We start from the raw sequence: 8,357 nt of genomic DNA, 5'->3' as shown, positions 1-8,357 counted from the left end.
GCAAAGTAGAATGTTACACATATTGCCTCTGCTATTATAAATAAAATAGCCTGGTCTCTGCATGCCTGTTAATCAAATACTGAAAAACTTCAGCGCAAACTGAAAAAAATTTGACACAAAGATCCCTGATATTCCAAGTTCACACAGTGTCTTTTCTAAATATCTTGGGGACCATGGAAGCTGCCCTTTAACAGCTAAATACATGACCGAGAATGGAAATTATTCAAATGTATCGGTTTTCCATTTTTTCAAATCATGAGAAATCAAATGAGAGACTGAAGATGAAATTTTTTGCAGTTAACAAAATGAATAAATCAAGTTCCTTATTTTTGCACTCCATTTGCTTCTGCAATTGTCACTTTTGTAGTAGTTGTTGTTAACAGGCCAAATTCACTATTTACTCTTTTCTCAAAATTAGATTCATGGAAAAAACATGTGGAGCATGTTTTCAATGCATTTGTTATGTTCTCTTACCTCTTGCTAATACTCAAATTAACTCCGGAAGAGAATACAGGGTGTAATAGTTATGCAGAAAGAAAACAGACCTCAAAATCATCCTCTGTTCCAAAACTATTTTATGAAATGGTTTTTTAAATTACCCTGTTGTTATTATCCTTAAAACATGCGAAACCAATCACACAGCAATTATGTATTATGCTCGAAAAAAAGTTCCTACTGCCTGTCCATAGATGGCTATAGCACTGATTGTTGGTCAATTTTGAACTACCAGAATAATCATGACTCAAGCTTAGACATTAGGTAAACAAACTGCTCAACAACCATGATGAATATCTAAGTATCTAATGCCATGAACCATCATGGCATTAGATACTTAGTGTTGAGAGAAGAGCACCATAAAGTTAACCGAGATGCTGCTATAACAGAAACACTGTTACACAACTGGTATCATTGCTTCAAAGACAATCATGTCAATGATGACAACTGTCTAGGTGTAGAAAGGCCAAAAACCTCCAGAGAAAATCAATTGGAGGCATTTCTCAATTAAGATCAATGCCATACTCAAGAGTCTGCTTTGTATTTGGAGTTGCCCACCAAGCCATTTCCAAGGGATTGCATGCATTGGGAATTTAGTGTCAAGCAAGGAAATTGTGTTTCCAATGATTCAACAGTAATTCCACAGCATGAAATGCTCAACCTCACATTACAAGCCTAGAATATTGAACATTAAAACCTAGCTGGAAACACTCAAATGCAAAGGCTGAATGCATCCACCAAATTCCCCAGACATTGAATCATCTGATTATTATTTGTTGCATTCAATAATACATGGTCTGGTAGATCAGTAGTTGCACTCATATGAATACATTGAAAAATGGCTTCATTCATGCATAACCTCAAAAGATGAACACTTAAACCATTCCCGTGTTCAAGCTCTGCCACAATGATGGGGAAAAACTGCAGCTAGCATTGGACAACATCCTTCCTTTTACACCACACCCATAAGATATTCTAATAGCTACATTTCTATCATAGGGTTGGCAGAGCCTTATTAATTAACCACAATTATAAATTAATAATCACATCAACCATTTAAATAAAAAATAAGTACGCATCACAAACTAAATCTTTAACTCTACAGTCAGGTGAAACACTTCACCGGACTGTAGAGTTAACACACCACAGTTACTTGCATAAACTCAAAGTTATCCTAAAAAAATAACAAAAACCATTAATTTTTCCTTATGCAGTGAGAAAATATTTCAGTCAACACACTCCAAACTCAATGAGCAAAATTGATCCACAAATTAAAACAGTCTCCCATTCCAAATATCACGCAATTAGTACACAAAAAAATATCAAAATAAATAAAAAAGGTTTCAAGAGAATAGATCTCAAAATCGATTGTAAAAATTAAGCTATTCTGAGCATGAATTTATAGCCCTTATTTACGGTGATAGCCAAGAAAAAATAAGAATGCAATAACCTTGCCAGGAATGCACACCATAAAAAGAATTATCACAGGTTTTCCCTGCACATAAAATCATTAAAGGTTACATAGGAATTCCACTGGGTCAGGTTCTCCAACTCTATCTTACAATCAGCCGAAGTTTCGATGTACGAGTTCTCCATCGTCATCAGGGCACCTGGACAACTCGTCGAAATAGTAGTGTCGGCCATGATGGAGTAGGAGAATCTGAGAATTCTTGAGTAAGCTTCTGCATGCCATATTCTTTGCAAAGATTTTGAAGACCGTTGTGGAGGATGAACATCTCAGTACCTTAAAAATGTATTTCCTAACACAGGTAACCTTTGAACTTATTTATGCTAAGGTCACATTTAAACTTTTAAACCATAAAATTTAAAGAAAATTTTCCAGTTTTACAATGTATTTTTAGAAAGAAAATAGTTTATCTAGATGATAGTGTAAAAATCTGTCTTTATAAGTACAAATGCAAATAATTTTAATTAAGGCATTGACAGAAATGGTTCTAGTCAAATATGCTGTGATTTAAATAATCAAAGTTGATGCAAATATAAAAATTATATTCCAATGTTGGAAAATAGTGAATAAAAACTAACTTAACAAATACAGAAAAGATATTCAACATCAAAATTCCTAATTTGCTTTCTTATTTTACATTTTCGATGGAAATGTTTTCTGAGTTAATTTTTCCGCACTTAAATTAATTCATAATACTTTGCCAGTCTTGCCTTCATTGTACCACCATCTATTCATACAAGATGACTTGAAAATAAACAATCAATTTCCGAAACTTCGCAAAGATATTTTTAGTTATACATAACCATAGCCTCATGAGGTCATAGTTAAAGGTAAGGAAGAGGCTCCGAGCTAAAGAAAGATATTACGTTTGCGTGCACATGTGACTTTATTTGACAACGCATTGACAAACCAATTTCTGGGTCTCTGACACTTCAATCATTAGCAGCAATTCGTCAGGGATTTTTTGGCTCACTTTAACATGCTCCGATTACCTAATCAAATACTTAAAAAGGTAGCGTGGTATAGCACAGTGGGTAGATTGCATTTTTGAGTTCATAAATATTGAATTTGAATGCTATACTTTCCTAGTAGTTTAGCACACACTAAATTTTACCAGATGACAAAATGTCTTCAATCGTCGCCACTGTAACACCAACTGCAACATTAATAGGACCTCGCCAAGGATTGACGGATAGGGAAAAACCATTTACGAGAAATTGGACTTGTTACACTTTTCCGTAAAACGTTTCGCAAAATACATCATTCTTGATTCCTACTATTGTCTACATAAACCAAAGAGTTTCACCTTTAACTCTGCAATACTTATACTACACAAGTCTTCAAATAAGAAATTACCATAAGTACTCACCCTGAAACAACTTCTTGGCAAACTTTTTCTCAGAATGGCGTTTGATTCTAAACAATTCCTTTTGAAAACACTGAATTCCGTAAGTTTCTTCAAACACGGTGGACACATGGTAGTGGGCAGGCCATCTCCCACAGCAACCTGAGATGTTAATAAACAAGTTACACATCAATGGAGTTTGGAATTAAAACATAAAATGTAGTAAGCACCATTGTTAAGAAAATCGATAAAATTTAATGTGCCACTTACTTGTAAACCAACTAAATCATGTAGGGCATCCTTCACAGTTATTTTGCATGCTACATTCGAAGTGAATATGCTGTAATAACAATCATGCTTCTCCCTACCAAGTCTGCAAAGGTCTCTTTCTGGATTCCTATCTGAAGATTCCGTGAAAATCCCAATGGTGCGACTCATGTTTTCGATTCAAAATATCATTCACTCTTTGAATCAGGTTTATCGTCAAAGAAATCAGCATTGACAAAGATCACAAAATCTAACAAGGAAACTACATTCACTAAGATGATGAGTTGAATGAAATACATTAGAATTCTCAAAGAAAGGAACACAAAATCCAACACATGATGAATCGATGGAAAGATATATGACGACTCAATAGCATGGATTGAGAAAATTTTCAACAAATTATGACACGACTGTAAGTTCTTCGGACAAACATCCACGATAAGATTCTTAGACCATTTAAGTAAGTAGACCTGCCGTTCGGGCGGAACGCTGTGGCCAACATCGCACGGCGGGGAAGTGAGTGGGATGAGGGCGCGTGACGTCACGGTTGGGACCGCAGACGATATTCTGTATGCGCGCTTGAGATATTTTAACGCTCATCCGCTGCAAAGTCGCTGAAAAGTGACAATATTGGGCACGCAAAATGATTATACACTTAATAAATATATTTTTACGATGAACTAAGGCATTTTATAGCCTTGATTGTGCGCAAAAAGCTAAATAAATCAAGATAAAGCGAGAAGCGATCGCATTAAATAAATTGATTAAGAATGTCATATGTAAACATGGGCGTACCCAGAGAAGGGCAGGGGGAGCAGCTGTCCCCCTAGAAGCAAAAATCGCAAAAGTCTTTAAGCAAAATCAGTACTGAATTGAAACGAAAGTATTCAACAAATTTTCTTCAAACCAACGAAAAATGATATGTATTAGTATAAGATAAGTACTGAAATAAAACTATTTTTTCAAGGAAACAATCTCATAAACTAATAAAGCGCTGTTATAATTTTCTTATAATGTTGGTTTCATTCATCTTTTCCATGCTAAAATGTCACAACTTGGCTTGCCCCCCCTCCTAGATCATGGCTTCCCCCCCTAGACCATGGCTTTCCTCCCCCTAGACCATTGCTTCACCCCCTCTAGGTAAAAAGAAAGGGTCCTGGCAAGTATCACGTAATTTTTTCCGCAAAAACCAGTTTATTGCGATCTCGGTAATCTTCAATAAAAATAATTAAACAAATCGTTTTATTTATAAACCCAACACAATGAAGCCTAGATTAACGTATTTACACTGAAAATACGTATTTTGAAAAATCCTACGGGAGATTAGAAAGAAGGGAAAATCCCACGATATCTCACAAAGGATGAAGGGAGGGGTCCATAAAAAGGCAAAATTATTTTAGAAATATTACTTATTACTAGTAGATTAACCTAACGGTGACATTCCTAGAAAATGAATATTAACACTGTCCCAACGGTCGTGTGTCATTTTTAACCCGTAATTTTAGTAACTTTGCATCGAGCAATATTCATGAAAATTGGCACACTTATGGGGAAAGGTCCTAAGTTTTGTTGAGTGTAAGCAAAATTTTACAATTTTGACCTTTTGACCTCACAATGTGGGTCCAAACCAAAAATTTTAATTTGCCTTATGTGGTTTTAATCTAAAAAAATCGAGATAGAAAAAAGTCTACATTTCATTGACCAAGATGTCAATTCTCAGGTTTTCAAACCCGAGAAACCCGAAAATAACACTTTCATTTACGAAAATTCAACCGTTGACCCAGTTAGGTCATCGTCAAGGTCATAAGGGTGGCAAAAAGAATAGCAAATATGATGCATTAAAACTTAAGTTTCGTATAATTTTTTCTTTGGCATATTTCTTATATTTGAGTGATTTTTTTCTTCATTTCTTTTGCGGAAAAGGTCGTGAAATTTTTCACACGAATTTGTTTAGTTATATTTCACACATTGAATTGCTTTTCTGATGCACACACTTCATTTACAGTAGAAAAAACGAGTTCAGTCGCAGCAATTGCTTGTGGTAAGGGCAAAGAATATTTCTTAATTTTAGGGCAATATTGTATGGAATATGCTTTGTTTCAAATGATGAAATATTTATAACCATTTGTACTCTATCAAGAATTGTGCTGAAGCCCAAGATTTTACCCTTTTTTAACCAATATATTTTTTTAAATAATGATACCTCATTAAAAAGATCGTTTTTGGAAATATTATTATATGGAAAATTTTATGCACAATGATCGAATGATTTTAGAACATCATTCCAATTAAGTTTATCTTTTAATGTAATCCAATGAAAATGTTCAATATAATTTTAATATGGCGTCCACTCTTCTAAATAATCTTTGCAGTTACGATAGAAATTTTTAACGTGATTCATGATATCTGCATGATTTATTGCACCCACTTCGAGCTCACTTATGCTCTTATCGATGGTTAATGGAAAAAAATTACTTTATGACCGCTTTTGACTCAGATATTTTTAACTTCATTCGCTACTTCGATTACCAAAATTTTATCATCTTCAATAACTTCAATAGCATTTTGAAAAAGAGGTGATTGATTGTTTTTAAACTCTAGCTAAATTTGAGGATTCTTTTCAAAACTCTCTTCTACAATTTTAGGATATTGAACCTGATATAGATAGTAGGAATTCATAGTGTGGTATAATTTAAAAATTCTATCTACAGCTGACGAAAGAGGTAACTAGCGCGTTTTACAGTAACCAAGTATTTTCTTATACATGCGACTTCCGCAGTTTCACAAAATTCTTTCAGCATTTGAAGACGCACAGTGTAATTTAGAAATAAATATATATTTTAATGACAATATTTTCCACATCTGCGGGCAACAAAACAGCAGCTGTTTGAACGGCGTTATGACATAAATATGTGCGCTGCAAAACCGATTTGATAAATTGTGATGTACAGGCCTTACATCTGAAGGAAAGACTATGAAAAATAGAATGGAAAGACATCCTTCTGCTAATGCTAGTTTCTTTTCTTCGTCTCCATAAATTGTTTTTACTAAAAATTTCTGTATTTTGGAGGAAGATGCAGCAGTATTTAAATATCTTTTATGCTCTTGCGTCTCCAAGTGCTTCGAAATATCATACTGCCGTGAAAAATAGAAAATTACCCGTTATATTTCACACATTGGACAGAGTAATCGCTTCTGGATTTTTTAATAAAATGAGATTCACTTCTTAGATGATTTTTGAATCCGCATCCTCTTTTCTTATGTATTGTGACAAGAATATAAAAATTAAATTATGTCGTAAATTGTTTAAAAAAATTTAATTGAAAACTCTGTAAGTACATATGTACGAATTTACGTACAACATTACATGAAAATATTTAATAAGTTATTCAATGAATTACATATAATTGATTGTTTTATAGCAAATTTATTTTTAAAATTATTTTAATCCAATCCTCTCTTTCTTTCTAATTATAAATATGTTAATAGGTATTATTTATTCCCAGAATTATCCGTAGCGAACTTAAATCGTAGGTGTCACTTGCAAAGCCGGCGCTAGACCTTTTTCCACCATCGCAAAATATAAATAACACGAGAGCTGTCTGCTAAGTAAAAAAATATGCATTTATGAAATAACTAAATTACTTACCTAAATCATAAGAATGCTGATTTGTTGACATCACTTTTTAATAGCACTAGCGCGCAGTTCAATTTGCATCGCATAATCGACCGTTTAAAAATTACTATATGCGAAGGCGTTGCCGCGTTACTTCGTGGACGACCGGCAAATTCTTTACACCATGACCCTTTTCCTCTCTAAAATGCCCCCGTTTACAACTTTTGTGCAAGATTTCATGTTTTCATAACGATGTTCCGAATGATGCTAGATCGCTAACGAGATAAGAAAAAAATCTGCGGAAGTTTACAAAGGGCTTTGTCTTCATTTTACTGCCACAATATTTTTTCGTCGCTGCCAATGCCGAAAAAGGCCACTGTTTATTAATTGTAAGTTCACCAATCCTACCATGGCTGAGAGAATACTTCTCGTACATAACGCAATATATATTAGTACTTTTAATTGAAAAATCGTGAAGAAAATGGTCAAAATACCGCAGTGATACAGTGAATCCCCATTCGTTGCCATGCGCTACGACGATGAGCGTCCCAACCGTTACGTCACGCCCCTTTAAAAGTGGGCGGGGAAGGAAGGGAGCGGAGGGGAGATGTTGGCCACACGGCGAGACATGGGTAGGGGTGGGGAATGGCGGGTCTAGTTCTTATATGGTCTAAGATAAGATTAATCCATAACGTTCACTTGTTATTGTATGACTATACAATCAACCTTAGTATAGAACCGATGTTACCTAGTTGCCATTTTATCCGCCAACAGCACACCTATAGAGCAGGCCAAACATCCGTGTTTGATGAGTAATTTATTTCTATTACAAAAAATAAAGGACCATTCTATTCAAAATTCATTGAATTTTCGATTATTTTTTGTGAAAAGTGTTTGGTAACAAGTTATTTAATCACCTGGCAAGAAACGAAATTTTAAGCCAAACTTCGTCGTCCACAAGGTCAAATTTCATTCAGTATTGAGAAATGAGAATTTATGAGAAATATTTCGAAATTAATTAATGCAGAATTAAAAAGGTTTAAAATAATTTTTTTTTCAAATAATGCAATAAACCAGTATAATACATCACATATTGTTGGAAATATTTCATTTGTCGATTTTAGGCCTGTTGCATACGCAATTCTCTAGCGGTGCAATACGCAAAT

This window comes from Ischnura elegans (assembly GCF_921293095.1).
Source record: "Ischnura elegans chromosome 13 unlocalized genomic scaffold, ioIscEleg1.1 SUPER_13_unloc_3, whole genome shotgun sequence".
Lineage (NCBI taxonomy): Eukaryota > Metazoa > Arthropoda > Insecta > Odonata > Coenagrionidae > Ischnura > Ischnura elegans.
Note: the sequence above shows the minus strand (reverse complement) of the source record.